Source organism: Anolis sagrei, chromosome 3, assembly GCF_037176765.1.
Source record: "Anolis sagrei isolate rAnoSag1 chromosome 3, rAnoSag1.mat, whole genome shotgun sequence".
In the NCBI taxonomy this organism is placed as follows: domain Eukaryota; kingdom Metazoa; phylum Chordata; class Lepidosauria; order Squamata; family Dactyloidae; genus Anolis; species Anolis sagrei.
In genome coordinates this window covers 243,840,331-243,861,386 of record NC_090023.1, presented here as the reverse complement: position 1 = coordinate 243,861,386, position 21,056 = coordinate 243,840,331, and the positions used below count along the sequence as shown (strand labels likewise).

The window sequence follows — 21,056 nt, the reverse complement described above, 5'->3', positions numbered from 1 at the left end:
TGCAACACTCCAATATCTTTTTCACACATACTACTATCAAGCTAGACATAATCCATTCTATATCTTTGCATTACATTTTTTTCTGCCTAAGTGGTGTATCTTGCATTTGTCTCTGTTGAACTTCGTTTTGTTAGTTTTGACGCATCTCTCTAATCTGTTAAGATCGCTTTGAATTGTGCTCCTGTCTTCTGTATTGGAGTATTGGCTATCCCTCCCAACTGTCATCTGCAAACTTGATGATCATGCTTTCTAACCCTTTATCCGAGTCATTAATAAAGATGTTGAACCGGGCCCAAGACGGAACCCTGCGGCACTCCACTCATCACTTCTTTCCAGGTGAACATTACTTGTATACATTGAAATCAAAAGGCAAATCATATTTTATTACACATGATATTCAACATTTCCAATCTTACTAATATACATCTTAACAGCAGGAGATATTGCTGATAGTGAGGCCAACAATGTGTGAAAATCAAAGGAGCAGTAGGAATGAATACACTAAAGCCAATCTTGCCTCCATTTACTTGGGAGTAAACTCTAATGAATTTGAAGGATTATGTTCAGAATGTGCATGTTGGTCAATGTAGTTCGAAACCTGCCTTTTCAGTCTTTAAATTCAATGCTATTCCAATAGTTTTGGGAAACCCAGCTTCATATTTTAATGAGTCACAAAACTCATTAGGGATGGTCAGCCATTCATTTGTAGCTCATGCGAACCTGTGTATGTTTTCAACTTCCTTATGGCAATCTCATGAAGGAGCTGGGGGTGGTGACAGCCGACAGGGAGCTCTGGCGTGGGCTAGTCCATGAGATCACGAAGAGTCGGAAGCAACTGAATGAATAAACAACAGCAAACAGGTTAGTTTTTTTGTGTGTTTCTTTTTGGGAAAGCTGGTCTAATCAGAGAGAGAAATGAACTCCAGATTGTTTTGAAGACTACTTCTTGTCTGATCATTTCTCCAGGCTGGAATATAAGACAGCTTACACCAGTTAGAGCAGGCATTGGGAAATTCCAGGAGTCCAGGTGTTTTGGACTTCCACTCCCAGAAATCCATCCAGCTTACCAGCTATTAGGAATTGTGGGAATTGAAGTCCAAAATACCCGGAGGGCTGAAGTTTGTCCATGCCTGGGTTAGAGCATTAGATTATGTCTTGGGGGACCAGGGTTTGAATCCCTGTTTAGGCATGGAAGCACAATTTGTGACCTTGGCTAAGTCGCACTCTCTCAGCCTCAGAGGATGAGAAAGGCAACTCTGTTTCGAACAAATCTTGTCAAGAAAACCCGATGATAGATTCATTTTAGGGCAGTGGTTCCCAGCCTTTTTTTTTTTTGACCACTCTTCAACATTAGTACCAAAAGGGTTAAAAGGTAAAGGTTGTCCCCTGACATTAAGTCCAGTCGTGTCTGACTCTGGGGGTTGATGCTCATCTCCATCTCTAAGCCAAAGAGCCAGCATTGTCCAAGGTCATGCTGCCGGCATGACTGCATGGAGCGTTGTTACCTTCCCGCCGGAGCGGTACCTATTGATCTATTCACATTTGCATGTTTTTGAACAGCTAAGTTGGCAGAAGCTGGGGCTAACAGCAGAAGCTCACGCCGCTCCCCAGATTCAAACCTGTGACCTTTAAGTCAACAAGCTCAGCGGTTTAACCCAGTCAGCTGTTAGGAATTGTGGGAGTTGTAGTCCAAAACACCTGGAGGGCCAAAATTTGCCCATGCCTGTTGTAGAATGAATGCAGCTTGATACCAATTAAACTGCCAGGGAGTAATCATTTTACAAGGTCTCTTAGCCTTCTCTGTCAAAAAGGGTTGGTGTGTCTCACCGAAACCACAACTCCCAGATTTCCGTAGCATTGAGTTGTGGGAGTTGCGTGGTGTCAAGATGGACTGATCCCGCAGTGTATTTATTTATTTATTTACAACATTTATATGCCGCCCTTCTCACCCCGAAGGGGACTCAGAGCGGCTTACAAGGTATATATTGCATACAATATATTATATTATTAGCATAGTACAATATCAGCATTAAACATTGCTATATTGCACCATACCACTCTATCGTAATATTATTAGTGCACACTGCTAAGCCGGTATTGCACCACCTGACATCCGCCGGGAAGTAGCAGCCAATAGTGAAAGGACCAAGGCAGTGACATCTCCAGCTCATCCCCTGTTTGGGTATCAGCCAGTACGTCAACGACTTAAATCTAGAAATAGTTTTCTAAGATCTACAGAGACACTCGCTGGAACACCTCAGCAAGCAAGAGTCCAAAAGTGGCAGGTTCAAACCAGGCCCGTAGCCAGGATTTCATTTCGGGGGGGGGGGGGGGCTGAATTTTTTCAGGGGGGGGGGTTTGGGGGGGGGCTGAGTCTGAGTGAAAGAGGGTCTAGCCTAGCAAACCTTTTGTATCATTACCCCAATACTCCCATGCATATGGGATATATTGAGTATGGTGATCAGATCATGATATGAATAAACATAACAGTTTAAATAATGCACCATTAAGGCCTTTTCGCGAACCACCATGAAAATTTCGGGGGGGGGGGGGGGGCTGAAGCCCCCCGAGCCCCCCCCCCCCCCCCGGCTACATGCCTGGCTCAAACCCAGCACCTCAATCCATGGCTGATACCAAATGAGAGACTCCCCCCTGGGCACACAGAAAACTGGGCGACTTGGAAGGCGCTGAACAGACTGCGCTCTGGCCCCACGAGATGCACAGCCAACCTTCAGAAATGGGGCTGCAAAGTGGAATCCACGACATGCAAGTGTGGAGAGGAGCAAACCACTGACCACCTGCTGCAATGCAACCTGAGCATGCACAATGGAGGACCTTCTTGCAGCAACACCAGAAGCACTCCAAGTGGCCAGATACTGGTCAAAGGACATTTAACCAACTACCAAACTCACTAATTTTGTATTTTGTCTGTTTGTTTGCTTTGTTCTGTTAGAAATGTAATATAATTTGACTGGTTATCCTGACACGACAAATAAATAAATAAGTAATATGACATGTAATATAAATATATAATTATATTATATTGCATTACATTATAATATTATAAATATTATATGTATATACAATATATTATATTATATTATATTATTAGAATAGCACAGGAGTCAAGGTGGAGCTGTAGATGCAACATAACTGAAACTGTGTTGAAGTAAAAACTGTGTTGAAGTAAAAACTGTGAAAGAAACAAAGAAGAGGTGGCTCCGTTCCCGGTTGGGGGAATTCCACTCCGGGTCCTCCCTCTCACCGAGAAGCCGTCGAGGGCGGCTTGTTGTGTGTTTGAATGGGAAAGCAGGTTGTGGCGGCAGCCGAAGCGGAGCTGGTGGGCGGCGGAGCGGGAAGGAGGAGGAGAAGGGGCATTCGCTTTCGGGACCCCCGAAAGGAGGGAAGGGAAAGGAAGCTGGGAGCCTGGAGGTGAGTGCGGGTCCTTCCCCTGAGCGTGGGAGGCGAAGGTGGCTTCTAGGGCGCATCCTGAACCCCTACAGTTGGACTCCACTTTCACTTCTGTTGCTCAAAGGCTTTGGATGTATCCTTTGGTGTAGATCAGGCTTGGACAACCTCGTCCCTCCAAGTGTGTTGGACTTCAACTCCCACAATTCCTAACAGCCGGTAGGCTGTTAGGAATTGTGGGAGTTGAAGTCCCACACACCTGGAGGGACGAAGTTTGCCCACACCTGTTCTATAGCATTGAATCATTGTGGGATGCTCCCTTTGGCTTCAGCAGGTGAAGGTATAGTTGCCGACTCCTTGGACTACACCTCCCATTATTCTCAAAGCGATTGGGAGTTGGGAGAGGCTGTCTGGTGGGCGACCTCAGTGTTGGAGCCCGCAGGGAAGGAGAAGGTTGAGAAGCCCACTGGTGTTTCTGGTGCTGTTGCTTTAAGAGCAAACCTCCATCTGGGCCTGATCCACCTAAGCTTGTCCTCAGATCCTTAGTGGAGCCCATGAATTTCTGTCCTGAATCTTTGGGTGGATCTACACAGTGGTTCTCAACCTGTGGGTCCCCAGATATGTTGGCCTTCAACACCCAGAAACCCTAACAGCTGGTAAACCAGCTGGGATTTCTGGGAGTTTAACACCAAAATTGGTGTTGGAGGAAAGTTCTGAGAGTGCCTTGGACCGCGAGAAGATCCAACCAGTCCATACTTCAGGAAATAAAGCCCGACTGCTCACTGGAGGGAAGGATAGTAGAGGCAAAGATGAAGTATTTTGTACACATAATGAGAAGACAGGAAAGCTTAGAGAATGATGCTGGGGAAAATGGAAGGAAAAGGGAAGAGGGGTCGACTAAGGGCAAGATGGATGGATGGCATCCTTGAAGTGACTGGCTTGACCTTGAAGGAGCTGAGGGTGGCCACGGCCGACAGGGAGGTCTGGCGTGAGCTGGTCCATGAGGTAACGAAGAGTCGGAAGCGACTGAACGAATAAACAACAACACCAAAACACCCACAGGTTGAGAACCACTGATCTACACTGTAGAATGAATGCAGCTTGATTTTAACTGCCATGGATGGATGTTATGAAATGTTGGGAATTATAGTTCAGTGAGGCACCATTACTCTTTGGCAGAGAAGGCTGAAGACCTTTTGTAACATGACAACTCCCATAATTCCCCATCATAGAGCCATGACAGTTAAAGTGGCATCAAACTACATCCATTCCAAAGTGTAGCTGTGCCCCTTGGCATCCAAGGAGTTGTAGTATGACATGGTCTGTAGCTTTCCCTGCCAAAGAGTGCTGGTGCTGGATTGAGCTACAAACCCCAGGAATCACTATCTTTAAGCCATGGCAATTTAAAGTGGGGTCAAACTGCATTAACAGTGGTTCTAAACCTTCCTAATGCCGTCCTTAACACTGTTCCTCATGTTGTGGTGACCCTCAACCATAAAATTATTTTCGTTGCTACTTCTCAGCTGTAATTTTGCTACTGTTCTGAATTGTAATGTAAATATCTGATATGCAGGGTATATTTTCATTCACTGGACCAAACCCCAAGTTTGAAAACTGGTGGGGTTTGGGGGAGGGAATTGGTTTTGTCATTTGGGAGTTGTAGTTGCTGGGATTTATAGTTCACCTACAATCAAAAAATGGAATTGAACTAAACTTGGTACACAAAACTCTCATGACCAAGAGAAAATACTGGAAGGGTTTGGTTGGCATTGACCTTGAGTTTTGGAGTTGTAGTTCATCTACATCCAGAGAGTACTGTGGACTCAAACCATGGATCTGGACCAAACTTTGCATGAATACTCAATATGCCCAAATGTGAACATTGGTGGAGTTTGGAGAAAATAGACTTTGGCATTTGAGAGTTGTAGTTGCTGAGATTTATAGTTCACCTACAATCAAAGAGCATTCTGAACCCCACCAACGATGGAATTGGGCCAAACTTCCCACACAGAACTTACATGACCAACAGAAAATCTGTGTTTTCTGGTGCTCTTTGGTGACCCCTCTGACACCCCCTCTCGACTCCCCAGTTGAGAAACCCTGCTATAGAGTGGAGATCAGACATGCGCAAACAGCCCACCAGCAGTTAGGAATAGTGGGAATTGAAATTCAAAACACCCAGAGGGCCAAAGCTTATCCATGACTTGTATAGATGCATCCAAACTCTCCAATTTTCCACCATCTGGGCAACTGAGGGACTTACTCCTGAGTAGCCCAATTGGACCTGCTTACCACAAAATATTGTGCCCAGGGGTGCATCTACACTGTAGAGTCCCACTGCTGAACAGCTCTTACAGTCTGGAAGTTCTTCCCAATCTCCTTTCCTGTAATTTGAAAGCAATGCCTCATATTGCCTGAGTCCTAGTCTCTAAGGCAGCAGAAAACAATCCTTCTCCCTTCCAAACATCCATAGCATGGAGCCGTGGCAGTTAAAGTGGGGTCAAACTGCATTAATTCTGCAGCATAAATGTACTCTAGCAGAATCATCATTTCGGAGGTCACCTAAAATGGGTGGGGGTGGAGATGGTGCTTCTCTTTCCTTTGAATGGGTTGTTTTAGGGTTAAGAGTGTCGACCACCAAGCAGCCCAGTTTTGGCAAAAGGCCAGAGGTGGGCCAAAAGGGAAGGGCAGGAGGTTGTTTTTATTGTCTCCCATCTGCTTTCCCTCCTGGAAAAAGGGTCACGGTGGCGTGGCCTCTTGGGGAGGGGGAATCTCCCTCACCCCCCTCAACCTTCCCTCCTTCTGGCCTAATCAATACAGAGCATCTTCCCTTCTCTAAATCATCAACGTGTGGAGTCTCCTCACCAGAACAGTCTTTCTGTTGGGCAGTGCCATTCTCTGCAGGGGGGAGTAGCCATAAAGCTGTTGGAGAGCTCATTTAGTTGGTTGTCTTGTCCAGAGAGTCACACACAAGGAAAGGCAGGCTTCCTAACCCCCGAAGCATTTGTTTGGAGACAACTGGTTCACATATTCCATTTATAAAGCTTTAATGTCTGAGACTGCAAGATCCAGAATCCTCCTTACCATTAGTGCAACTAGTATTAACATTCGTTGTTGGGGAATTCTGGTGCTTTTGCCCAAAGATGTATAATTACAGTCCATTTACGTTATAGAATTAATGAAGTGTGATACCACTTTAACTACACACCAGAAGCAACTTGCAGTTTCTCAAGTTGCTCCTGACATGAAAAAATGGGGCTTATAGATTTAAATACCTTAAGCTTTCTTTGCCAAAGAGTGATGGTGCCTTCCTAAATTACAACTTCCATGCTTTCGTTGCATTGAGCCAGGGCTGTAGAAGTGGTGTCAATTTGCATTAATTCTACAGTGTAGAATGCACCCATAGTCAATGAAACCCATCCAGGCAGACTTGAGTTTTCTAAAGTTGAGGTCTAAGCCACTGGAGTTGGACATGGACATAGAGGCCCCAGGGTACTTTCACACTGTGCAAGTAAAACAATTCCTTAGACTGCAAATCCTGGTATGCATGGGATGGAACCATGGCGTTTAAAGTGGAATCATAGTGCTTTAATGTGGATCCGAGTGGATTTATATCTCACTTCTGACACAGCATCATGCATGGTATTAGTGCAGAACCATTACTTTAGGCCAGGCATCCTCAAACTGCAGCTCACCAGCTACGTGGGCCTCCCAACTCCCAGAAGCCCTAACAAACTGTCAGGAATTCTGGGAGTTGAAGGCCCAAACAGCTGGAGGGCTGCAGTTTGAAGATGCCTGCTCTCGGTCTTATGGAGCATCTTCTAGAGCAGTGGTTCTCAACCTATGGGTCCCCAGATGTTTTAGTGTACAACCCCCAGGAATCCCAGCTAGCTTACCAGCTGTTAGGATTTATGGGAATTGAAGGCCAAAACATCTGGGAACTCACAGGTTGAGGACCACTGTTCTAGAGCAATCTTTCTCAAACTCTGTTTCTCCAGGTATTTTGGATTTTAGCTCCCAGAAACCCCAGCCAACCTACCAGCTGTTGGATATTGTGGGAGGTGAGGTCCAAAACACCTGGAGGAGTAGAGTTTGAGCAACACTGTTCTAGAGACAGTAGAATTAATGTATTGTCAAAGGCTTTCATGGCTGGAATCACCAGGTTGTTGTAGGTTTTTCGGGCTATATGGCCCATGTTCTAGAAGCATTCTCTCCTGATGTTTCACCTGCATCTATGGCAAGCATTCTCACAACCTCTGAGGATGCTTGCCATAGATGCAGGTGAAACATCAGGAGAGAATACTTCTAAAACATGGCAATATAGCCTGAAAAACCTACAACATCCCAGTAGAATTAATGTTTGAACCACTATTGCTAACTGTTCTGGAATCATTGGGAGCTGTAGTTTTACAAGGCCCTTTGCCTTCTCTGCCAAACAAGTGTTGTTGCCTCCCTGTACTACAAATCCCAAGATTCAATTGTGTTGAGCCAGGATTGTTAAATTGACGTCAAACTGCATTAATTATGCTGTTTAAATGCAGCCTTACTAATAAATCCGTGAAAAGGCAGAATAAGCTGCTTCCTAGGTTGATGGGAGTAAACCTGCAATTTATGGTTAAGTGTTGTGTTCCTTTTTTTTTTAGTAAGTGTGCCAAATCAAGGATAACCAGTGAAAGTTTAAGGTTGTTCATTTAGAAGTAAATCCTTCTACTTTTGGAGGGATTATTTCAAAGCAGTTGACTACAAGATATGTAGTTGCGCCTTGAGGGACTTGGAAAGCACTGTTTAAATCCGGCATGGGCAAACTTGGGCCCTCCAGGTGTTTTGGACTTCAACTCCCACTTAAGTGGCTGAGGGGGAAAAGGAAGGGGCCTGAGACTGTTAGAAATTGTGGGAGTTGAAGTCCAAACACCTGGAGGGCCCAAGTTTGCCCATGCCTGATTTAAATGCTAACTTGTTACCACCACCATTAGAATGATATAAACTAATTTGTTTTATTTGAAAAGTCAATGTGTAGAGTTGCTCTTTTGATCTCTGACTCTATCACCTTCTATAACGGCAAGTGTTATTAACTTTAGTTGAACTTAGGAATGTGTAAGGGTCACTTTGCAGAGAGCTATAGTTCTAAACAGATACTCTTTTAAGGTAGGAAGAAGGTGTGCATGTTCTTCTGGCAAGTCATGTGACTTTTAAAAATAAACATAATTGGCATGTTGATTTTGTTTTCTGTATATATGCTGGTAGAGTTACATGACTTCAGGTTTATGGTGCACATCCATGTCTAACCTTTGACTTCAGTTGGATTTGTGCCTTCAAGTCAACCCCATGAATTTCATATGGTTTTCTTAGCAAAAAATGCTTTGAGGTAGTTGCTCTTACATCATGTGTATAGACCTGCAGCCTTACTACAGATTTTCTCCCAACTTCAGTGTAAAGTTTTAAATTGTATATTGATTTTTAAATATATATATATATATATATATTTGTATGGTGACTTATAAGCCCTTATCCATGCTTGCTTGGGAAATGGGTTGTGCTGAATTAATAAGGCAGTCAAAGAGTACAACTGCACTATAGATTCAATGCAACTTGACACTACTTTAACTGCTCTGGTTCAATGCTAGGAAGTTGTAGTTTCACAACTTCTTTAGTGTACTCTACCAAATAGTGTGGAGCCCCCTGTGGCGCAGCAGGTTAAACCACTGAGCTGCTGAACTTGCTGACCGAAAGGTTGGTGGTTCAAATCCAGGGGGCTGGGTGAGCTCCTTCTGTTAGCCCCAGCTTCTGCCAACTTAGCAGTTTGAAAACATGCAAATGTGAGTACATTAATAGGTACCACTTCGGCAGGAAGGTAACTGCTCCATGCAGTCATGGCGACCACATGACTTAGGAGGCGTCTGTGGACAACACTGGCTCTTCAGCTTAGAAATGGAGATGAGCACCCCCCCCCCCCAGTGTTGGACTCAACTAGACTTAACGTCAAGGGGAAACCTTTACTTTTAGTACCAAATAGTGCTGGTGCCTCATCAAACTACAACTCCCAAATAGTGCTGGTACCGCATCAATCTACACTGTAAAGATAATCTTGATACTAGTTTCATTCCCTTGGCTCAACACTATGGAATGATGGGAGGTGTAGTCAGATGAGTCACCAGCACTATTTGTTAGAGATGCCTGAAAATGTTGTAAAGCTACAACTCCCAGGAGTCCATAGCACTGAGCTATGTTAAAGGGATGTCAAGTTGCATTAACCCTTACGTTGTAGATGCACTCCATGTAAACATGCAGAATGGGCAGTGAAATTAATATATTTCTCTTTAAAATCATTTTTTTAAAAAAGAAAAAAGAATAGAGTGGTCTTCTTATCAGTGACCGTTCACTCAAAAACATTTTAAGTGGGACCAAACCCTCTGGGTGATTCTTTTATTTAAAATATGGGATGAGGTTATAGATAAACAAAGCCAGGAGTGTGATGGGTTTGATGGATCTCTCATGCAGTAGGGTGTTCTCAAGGGTGACCTCAAAGGTTATAGAAAGAAGTTTAGGTGCAATTTCCAAGTTCCTCTCCTCTGCAGTGTACACTTATGTATTAAACAGATGAGTCTAGGATAGGAAAGGCAGAGCAAAAGGTTAGCCTTTGAAGAAGGCTTGATAGCTTTTCCTGTTGGCCGCCTGTCTCCCCACCCTACCTCTTTAAGACTTTGGTCAGCTGAGACCTAGAGCTTAGAGGGCCAATATGAAGGCTTGGAAAAGTCTCTTTTTGCTTGTCTTTCTAAAGAGAGCCTTAGTCCTAGCTAGCAGGGCATGTTTACCAACAACATTACATTTGGTGCATGTCAATAGGCTTAGGTTCTTGTGTCAATAGTCCTTGCAGCTCTTGGCTGGCTCTGCCTTTGTTCTTCCTGCTTCCTTGAAGCTGCCAACCATTACTATGATCAAGCAAGAACACTTTTATTGACGATCTTTTAAAAAAATGGCCCCAGGTAACTCTCAAAGTTTTACCACTTCCTGAAAAGTAGTTGGGGAACGTCTTTGTGACTGTATTGCTGTGTTCCCAGTGAAGAAAACGGGCAGAGTGACCCTTTCAACTGCATGAGTAATTCATTATAATTATAATTTCTTACTTACTTGTCCTCAAGGCAGGGCTCAACATAGTTAAAATATACAAACATAGAATCTTTAATGTGCATATATTAAAACACATAAGATTAGAGCACATTAAAATCTGGTTTAAAAAAGGTAAAGGTTTCCCCTAGTCATGTCCAACTGGGTGGTGGTGCTCATCTCCATTTCTAAGCTGAAGAACCAGCGTTGTCCATAGACACCTCCAAGGTCATGGGGCCAGCATGACTGCATGGAGCACCGTTACCTTTCCCACAGAAGCAGTACCTATTGATCTACTCATACTTGGTATGTTTTTGAACTGCTAGGTTGGCAGAAGCTGGGCTGAACAGGGGGAGCTCACCCCGCTCCTCGGATTCAAACCACCAACCTTTTGGTCAGCAAGTTCAGCAGCTCAGAGGTTTAATGTGTTGCTCCACCATAAAATCGTTTATTATCAATAAAATTTGTGTCCGACATTCACATACTGTAGTTTTTATTCAGACCTTAATTATTTATTTCGTTTCTAAAGGTAAAGGCTTCCCCGACATTGTCTAGTTGTGTCCAATTCAATTTCTAAGCCGAAGAGCCAGCATTGTCCGTATTTATTTATTTAGCAATTTTGTATACCGGTCTTCTCTCCTCTGTCGAGGGGCTCGGGCCGGTTTCCAACAGTAATATCGCAAACAGTCATTAAAAACATCATATTACATATTACACTAAAACGTTAAAATAGCAAAATGCAATCACATAATTACAATGGTCAGTCGTCACAGTAAATTCGTTGTTCGTCATTCGTCGTCGTCCATCCATATCACAGAATATTGACTCACTTGTTGAAAGTCAATCTCCATATCCAAGTTTTCACCTGTTGTCCGTAGACACCTACAAGGACACAGTTACTGCATGGAGCACCGTTACTTTCCCGCAGAAAGTGGTACCTATTGATCTACTCACATTTGCATGTTTTCAAGCTGCTAGGTTGGCAAAAGCTGGGCTTAATAGTGGGAGCTCACCCTGCTCCCTGGATTCAGACCACCAACCTTTTGATCATCAAGTTTAGCAGCTCAGTGGTATAACCCACTGTGCCACCAGAGGTCCCAAAAGCATTGCATAAATAAATAAGTATAAAACTAATAAAATAAAGGGAGCACAAGCAGTTAAATTATTTTAGACAAAAAACAGGTAATAGTGACTGCATTGTCTTTAGCTTTAACAGTTCTTCCTCTGTGCGTGAGGCAGGGCATTGTGGGCAAGCATACAGATTCTAAGTTGCTTGTTCTGCTCCACAAATGCATAAGGTAGAGGATTCTTCTAGGTTGTGCCATTTTGCCAGGTTGTCTTGATCTGCCCACTCCACTTCTGAGTCTGCTCAGGGACTTCCAAGTTGCCCATTCTTGGTTTGCCTCATAGTTGGAATTGCCTGATTTTGTTGCCCACAGGCATATTCTTGTTGTTGCTGGAGGAATATTTAGAGGAGTAGTGGTTCTCATGAAACTTTTTCCTTGATTTAATTTTACTGGGAGGAGTCTGATATCCATACAATGGCTGGCTTTCACAGTATTCAACCTTATTTCTGTTGTAATTGGAAGCAACTTCCCGTCGCACATTGGGATGGGGGTGGGGGTTGGGGGGGGGGACAATGCCAGCTAGCTTATAGTCTATCAACAGGTGTAGGTTTAAGACATCCTGTGATTATTCTACATGTCTCATTCAGTGCTATATTCACCTACTTCGCATGGGCAGATTTCTGCCAGATGGGCAAGCATACTCAGCAGTTGAGTAAGACAAGGCCAGGGCTGATGGTCTTACTAATTTTGGGTCTGCACCCCATGTGCTATTAGTAAGTTTCTGCAGGACATTATAGCGTGCAGCTATGGTGTGCTTGGTGTTTGCAGTGTTTTCTAAATGTTAGTGTTCGATCTAAGGTGACACTGAGATATTTAGAGATTTAACTCAAAAGCATTGCTTCACAACATTTTAACCTAGAGGTGTGTTTTTCCCCCTCCAGAAATGGACAAACACCAACGGTCTTTATCAAGACCACTTTTAACGATTATTCAGACCCCATAAGCATTGTATTCCTTGAATAACAATCCTGAACAAATATTATTTATTTATATCCCTCTTTTTTCTCTGAAAGAAACTCAGATTAAGATACAATCAGAAGCGTAGTTCTTTATTATTCACAATATAACAATACATACATAAATATAAACACTATGAAAGTACAAAGGAAGCTGGTACAAAGAGAAATGAGAAAAAAATACATTTGTCTTCTTGTCATTACTGTTTTGATTACATATGTGTAGGATAGAGCTTGGAATGTTATTTTTAAAAGTAATTTGTTTCCACTACTATCCTAATGTTTGCAGTAATCATCTTCATTACATGTTACAAAGTTTAAAAGTGCCTTGTTACATTGCTAGTTTCACTTTGATACTTTAAAAAGTTCCTTATGATTGATAATAAGAAATGACAGAATACTCCTGAAAATACCTTGAAAGTAACTAGAAAATGCTATCCTTACACCAATAAAGGATGAGTCACCTGAGGGCTGAGAAAAGCGCTATATAAATAAAGTAAATAAATAACTTTATCCCACTTTCTATGTTGCTTTTGAAAGGTAACTTTTTGCTCTTGTTTTAAAAGTAGCTCCGTTCTTTGGTGTATGATATTTGTGTTATTCCTTTCTGCTGAAGTATATGTCGATTTGTATGATTGCTGTAAAATATCTGGCTTCTTTTTTATGAGGTAAAATGAAAACATTTCATCCTATTTTTGCTCCTGTTGGCTTCTTATATGAAGTTTGTGTTGCTTTATAAACAAGGAAAATGTAGGGACCACAGAGCTATGCTTGGAATCTCAGTAACAGCCATCCAGGCAACTAACGTCTTGACATCCTGAAAGAGACACCCTTCTCTTTTAGTTTTCCAAAATTTTTCAGTTTACCTGGTTTTAAATCCCATACCTTCATGTAGTCATTTCTTCTGTACTGTTTTTTGACAGGAAAACTCTTGCTGGCTTCATATAAGCTCTATTGCAGAAGAATATGTGGATTTTTCTGCAGGATAGAAATGATGTATTAAAAGAAATTTTCTCTCTCCTTCCCTTTCATTCACAGGACATATTTTTGTAAAGCTGACATCAGCTGGTGGTTCTGACTCTCAATGTGTATGATTCATTCGGTTAAGAATACCAACTCGGCTTGTGAGGTTGTCTAGGAAATAGAGTAAATGCCTTTGTGCCTTCACCCTGTGGGGGCTTTGTCTTATTAAACTGACCAGCCTCCTCAAGCTTAAAATTTGGAAGCATTCATGCAGTGGGAAGGTTGGTATACTTTACCATAGTTGCTTAAAAATCAACCCCTTTTCAAGCCTGTAAAAAATTGCATGAAAGATTTTCTGAGAAAAAAGCATCAGGTTCATAATAACCTGATCCAAAATGTTCTGCAGAATCTAGGAAAGAGAATTCCTATTCTGACTCCATCTTTATGAGGGATGGGGAATGTCCAAACCTCATAATGTGCTGAGTTTACAACTTTCATCCACTCTATACATTATAGCAGATGGAGCGGCATGATGGGAGTTGCAATGTAAACATGTAGTTCATGCTCTCAATAAATGCAATTGTGAGTTTTGCAGAAGTGCAATAATAACTAGTTTTTTTCATGTCTGGTATGTGCCTTTAGTCTTACTGTATTTGATCTTTTTGGGCATTATATAAAGCCAACAACTGTCAGTTCTTGTTGCATCAAACTTTTACAGGTTACATCAAGACTGAGTAATCAGGTGATTGACTGTATTGTGATCAATTCTACAGCTGAGGGAGCTGGGTATGTTTAACTTGGAGTAAAGAAGGCTGAAAGGGAACATGATAGCTATGTTTAAATATTTGAAAGGATGTCACATTGAGGATGGGAAGCTTGTTTTCTGCTGCCTGGAGGCAAGGGCATGGAGCAATGGATTCAAATTGCAGGGAAAAAGATCCCATGTAAACAGTAGGAAGAACTTCCTGATAGTAAGAGTTGGGGGTGCTTTGGCTCCCCCCCCCCACAAGGGCTGGATGGCCATCTGTTGAGGGTGCTTTAATTGTGCTTTTTCTGCATGCCAGGGGGATCGACTGAATGGCTCTTTGAGTCTCCTCCAATGTTATGATTCTGTGAGTCTATGAGTAAGGTGTTATCTTCTCTTCACAACTTTAGTTGTAATGGAAAGCTTTTATTTTTGTCTATGTTGTCTCTGTTACCTCCATCCAATGACCTCACATTCACACTTAAAGAAGTGGGCACTTTTGAATATTTCAAACATATGTGCATGTGTTTTTTGAAGGTTGGAAGGTGCCCCTATAGTTAACATTAGAAGGACACAAAATGGAGAAGAGTTGACCACAATTAATTCATGACCTGCTAATAACAAGCTATACCTGCTTTTAGTCTGCTTTAAAGATTCAGATATTGCTCTTTGGAGTCTGAAAACGGTCAAACATTGCAGAGGTTCACCCCGTTGCTATCTACGTTGGCTGTTTTGATAAGAAGGACTTTCTCCATCGGGTAGGAGGACATGTTGCCTCTTCCCATCTCTCTTTTTTTGTTACTGCTTTATCAGTAGGAGTGGGCAGTACTGTACACAAGTCTTCAGAATGTGGAGTTACAGTTAAAATACCTTACACATGTGCCGTGCATTAGAGTTTATTTGGCTATTTCATCCACAACACATTTGTGGAAGGACGACTTTTTGAGCAAGGTTCCATTTTCTCTCCATACCAGGTGCCTCTGCTGCCCAATCTTTGGAGAAAAAGGGAAAGAGCTTTATCATGTTTAGACCCAGAAATGAATGAAAGGCCTTCCCTCTATCCATCCCAACTGGCACCAACTGGCCTTGAATGAGGGAGAAAAAGGCAGGCACAGCGCCATCATGCTCAGACCCAGAAGCATATAAAAGGCCCTCCATTCATCCCAATAGCCACTGCCCTGACCTCAGAAGGAGAGAAGAAGAGCCAGTATCTGCTGGACATAATCCTCTCTACACTGTCACCCCTGTTTCCTTTTGTGTCATGTCTTAATTAGATTATAAGCCTGAGGGCAGGGAACTGCTTTGTTGTTCTTTTACTTGTAAAGCACTATGTACAATGCCAAGTAAGGGAAGTAAACATAGAAATAAATAAATATTGATGCCAGCAGGCACTTTTCTCCTTTAATGGTCATAGGGGGAAAATCATCAGGAGGAGTCTTCAGGGCAACCAGTGGCAGCTTCAGGTTCCCGTGTTAGTGTAGCACTGGAGCCACTGTATGTTTTAGTGAGATGGCAAAGAAGCTCACTCGGGTTTTGCATCCTATCATCTCATTAGGTTTAGCACCTTGGATAGCACCTTTAATGTGCCATTTATCTTCTGCTCTGGCAAGGAAACAAAAAGTCTTACCAACCCTGGTGGAACAGGGAGGGTTGGGAATGAGAATAATCATCACCAGCAGAGGAAGCACTAACTGGTTGTGATTGGAAGACTTGAACTGTGTGTGTGGGTTGCATTGTCATCTGTTGCAAAGGTTTCACTTTGTCTCATAGGTGCAATGTCTTTTCTTTTGTGAACTGATTTAGTGATTGTGGCTCCCTCTGATAGATCATCTTCTGAGATAGAAAAGGCTCTTCTGTTACAGTCAGCACTTTTTGTTCTCTTCTTCATAGGGCAGTTGAGTGGCCAGAAATATATTTTGACTCAAGTTGACTCTGGATAGATACTTTGTCTCTTCAAAAGTTGTACTGCAATTTCCATACATTCAACACTTATACTGCAACATCTGTACTATTCCCTGTGTTGATTGTAATTTAGGATTTTTTTGAGTGCCACAATTGTCCACCCTTGATGTAGCACTGAAGATATTCACCTTATGGAACACTTGGCTGTTAGAATCACAGAATGATAGAGTTGGAAGAGACCACATGGGTCATCTAGTACAATCCCCACCATGCAGGAAAAGCACAATCAAAGTATCCCAACAGATGGCCATCCAGCCTCAGTTTAAAAGCCTCCAAGGAAGGTGCTTCTACCACATTCCTAGGCAGCCATTTCCACAGTTGAATAGCTCTTACCATCAGGAAGTTCTCTCTAACATACAGGTGGAATCTCATTTCCTGTTTTCTGCTGCCCTAATTTCCAGGGCAGCAGAAAACAAGTCTGCTCTCTCTTTCTTATTTTTCAAATATTTAAACATGGCTATCATGTCTCCTCTCAACCTTCTCCTCTGCAGGCTAAACATACCCAGCTCTTTAGGCCACTCCTCATCGTGCATGGTTTCCAAACCTTTGATGATTTTAGTTACCCTCACACATATTCCAGGTTGTCACTATCTCCCTTAAATTGTGTTGCCCAGAATTAGAAACCGTATTCCAGGTGAGGTCTGATCAAAGCAGGATCGAGAGGCACCATTACTCCTTTGGTCTAGACCAGTGTTTCTCAACCTGGGGGTCGGGACCCCTGGGGGGGTCATGATGGGGTGTCGGAGGGGTCGCCAAAGGCCATCAGGATACACAGTATTTTCTGCTGGTAATGAGAGTTCTGTGTGGGAAGTCTGGCCCAATTCTACTGTTGGTGAGGTTCAGAATGCTCTTTGATTGTACGTGAACTAGAAATCCCAGCAACTACAACCCCCAAATGTCAAGGTCTATTTTCCCCAAACTCCCAACAGTGTTCACATTTGGGCATATTGAGTATTTGTGGGTTGGGGGTCACCACAACATGAGGAATTGTATTAAGGGGTCGTGGAATTAGGAAGGTTGAGAACCACTGGTCTAGACACTACTCCTTTTGATGCAGACCAAAGTCCCACAGGCTTTTAAAGCTTTGATAGTCATATGGAATATCCTCCTAAAGAAATCAGGGTCAAATAAACAGACCCTGAATGTGCAGCAGTGTTGTATGCAGGGAGAGTAAGGGTGAGAAGAGATAATTGGTGTTTGGCTGACAAAATTTTAAGACAAATCAAAATCATCTTGTAATTTACTTGCAAAATGATTACAACTCATTGCCTCCATTTAACAAGAGTAACAAACAGCTAGTTAGTATACTTAGGAAAGTAATAAATGCTGTTTTATTTTACTGTTGGTCAGATGGAATAAATATAGTCACTAAATAAAATGAGTTCTTATATACCCGACAGTTTAGATTGTTATTTGCAAATGTAGGAATTGCAAATGTGGTTCTGAATAAACCACTTGTGAAAGCAACCCTTAGATGAATTTGCACACCTTGAGGCAAGATTTTCCTGTAAATGTTGGTTGTTTCTTTGTTACTACTTAGTGACCAATCACTCTGCATAGGTTAAAATGTAAATTTGTTTTATACTGAGTGACAATTAAGATGAATGACCTCTTCACATGTCAGTGAGCAATGACTAGTGTTGCAGGGTATACCATCTGTATAGCTTGTGCAAAAGTGCATGAAAGCTTCACTGATTAATTTGCAAATTTCAATTTAAGCTCTGAGTCACATATTGAGTGTACAGCTTGGTCACATGACCTTCCTGTGGAAAATATTAACTCTTTGTTGATAGGCTTTAAATAAGGCATTTCTGTTTCAGTGGTCCATTTCACTCATGGCTTCCTGATTTGACTGGCTGAGGTTTTTCAAATCAGGGTGAGCCCTTACCTGGAATCCTGAAATCTGAAATATGGTATTCTAAAATACCATATTTCCACTCCTGATGGTGCAGTGGGTTAATGCGCTGAGCTGCTGAACTTGCTGACCGAAAGGTCACAGGTTTGAATTTGGGGAGCAGAGTGAGCTCCTGCTGTTAGGCCCAGCTTTTATTTTTTAGGATCTGTATGCTCAGAATTTTGAAAAGACAGAATCAAAATTGGCATGTACTGACACAATTGCAATAAAATACCACAACCACAGGAGCTCTATGTAAAGGAGGAAGTTCCTTGGAAAAGTTAGTTACAACTTCCTTCTTATATTATTTCCAGTTTTCTCTGATATCTGGCACTTTGACTATATAATACACTTTTAAAAAACTGAGTTTCTCACTTCCCTGTCACACTTTCCTTCAGCTATGACTAGACCCTTAATTAGGTAGCTCTGTTTTGGAAACATTGCTGTAGATTACTTCTGCTCCTTTTCCTTTGGTTTCATATTAAGGTTTCCTGCACAGAAAAGTGTGATTTCAGACAGGTGGCATGCTTTTATTTTTAATTTGTGAGGGAAATTAGATCTTTGATTTTTAAAGTACAGTATATATGAAACAGTTACATCCCATCTCCAAGAGATTGGAGATTTGCATCCCATCTCCAAGAATTGCATCCCATCTCCAAGAGATTGCATTATAGGTGTGTGTGCACGCACACACACACACATAAATGCAAGTATATTTAGGAAGGGGGAACACAGGGAGGCACAAATGCAAAAGGAGCAACCAGGAGGAATGAGCAGAGCTTAGAATAGTAACTTTTTATGACAACATCCAAAATTTCCCAGGCAGCATCTGGCTAAAGGATACTATGAGTTGTACTCCAGAATGTTCTTCTTCCAAGTTCTAAGAGGTTGGCAGCTCCCCTACTAACTGTCTGCAACCCTATAAGGAGGCAGCTCTGTCCTTAATGAAGGAGTTGGGAAGCCCATGTCATAATGATTATTATTTATTCCCTTACATCAGAACATATTTCCTGCAGCCAAACAGAGTGTGAATATTATTATTTATGTGTTATTGTTGTGCTCCTTCAAGGTGTTTCTGATTTATGATGACCCTAAACTGAAGCTTCCATGGCATTTTCTTGGCATGCTATATTGTATTCACAGTGATTTTCTCTATTACATTCTCTTGGCATGCTATATTGTATTCACAGTGATTTTCTCTATTACATTCTCCTGGGGCTGAGACAATATGACTTGCCCCTGGTCCAACAGTGAATTCCTTTGACTGAGCAGATATTGCTACTTTGGTCCCCTGGTGTCCTCTTCCACCATTCAAATGACTACTCTAGCTCTCATTTCTTTGTTAAGCATGTATTGTGCCTTTCCAACGAAGATCTAAAGATCATTTTCCTTTCCTCCCCACTTTTTAGCCTGACAGAAACCATGTGTGGGAGGTGATGCTGTGAAATAGTGACTTGTTCAAGAACAACCAATGAGTTTCATGGCTCAACAAATTTCACCTTCCTTTTAATTTCTAGTTTACTGGCAAAGTGTAAATGAAAGGTTATTTTCAGGAAGGTCTTAGTGAAAACACATTGTCCCTCCCAGTAGCCCTTTGTAGCACACCCTGTATAGTACAAACTAAATGATGCATTCTCAAAACAGATATTTCACTTAAAATGAATGACCGTACTCAGATATTTTTTTAATATCTATGGGTTCCTATGACTGGAAAGTAGAGAGAGAACTTTGTGTTCAGCTTTCATGCCAGTGTTTTCATTAACATAGATCAGGGCTGATATTAGAATTTATGGTATATGACGTCCTTATATACAATTCATTTACACATAGCAATCACTGATTGGTTCCCAACTCACTGACTTAATTCAAACCCAGGATTGCATCATTCACAATCACCTGGACTAGGCCAGAACACATTCCCCCAAATGAAGTTCTATATACAGTTAATGCATGACTCAGCATTTCCAATAGAAGCCCATTAGCATTGTAAAACCTGACATATTCCCTTGTAGTTTTATGGACACAGTTCTTTCCAGCTTAGTAGAGAGGAATGATAGCTACACATATTGCCCTACATTCAGTTCTTAGTTCCAATAAGAGTAGAATAAGAATTAATGGGTTATTTGGTGAATTACATAACTTCCATTGATGCAGTAGGTCTGCTTTATTAGACTAGACTTCTTTCTCCTAGTGGTCTTCTGCAGAGCATAGAAAAATGACTCTTTGATATTACTCCCTGAATCTCCAACCAGCATCACCGTTGTCTATCTTGGCTAGGAAATTCTACGAGTTTTAGTCCCAAAAGTAAGTTTCTTAAAATCTGGTTCTACAGCCAGTGTTCTGAATGTGTTGTTCACATAGAAGTGTATTTCTGCTACCTACATCAAGTTTTCAGAAATATAACCCACAGTAGAATAATGAGAATAATCTGGTGACTTCTCAGACTACTCCAATACCCTTAATATGGGTCTGCTCTGCAGAAGGAGGAGGAGGAGGAGGAGAATCTCTGCCTTCAGATTCCATGCAGAGTGACTCTACCAGTTCCTTGATTTTGCTCTTGCTACAAACATACTCAAAATATTATTTTTCTTATTTTTCACCTCCCTAGCAATCCTAAGATTTTTAGCTGTTTTAACTTGACCCTACAAGTCCTGATGTTAGTGTTCAGCTTTGATTCCACCTTTCTTCAATTTCTTGTATGACTCTCTTAAAAATATCTCAGCTTATTTGAACACTTTTGGAGTTTCCATTCTATTTTCTTGGACACATTCTATTTTTCTTCTTCATTGGAATAGATTGCAACAGTGCCTTCAGTATGTCACCTTTCAGGAGCACCCATGCATCATATTTATTTATTTATTTACTTTATTTATATACCGCTTTTCTCAGCCCTCAGG

The 21,056-nt window shown here is 41.9% G+C and overlaps 1 protein-coding gene across 2 annotated transcripts in view; it reads left to right on the top strand.

Annotated features, from left to right (window-relative positions):
* Positions 1 to 3,299: 3,299 nt before the first annotated feature.
* The window catches only part of PLCH1 (phospholipase C eta 1), a 155,037-nt gene continuing 137,280 nt past the window's right edge, over positions 3,300 to 21,056 (top strand). For both annotated transcript variants that reach the window (XM_060767660.2, XM_060767657.2), the window contains exon 1: positions 3,300 to 3,432. The gene's annotated coding sequence lies outside the window, so the exon portion shown is untranslated. The remainder of the gene's footprint in view (positions 3,433 to 21,056) is intronic.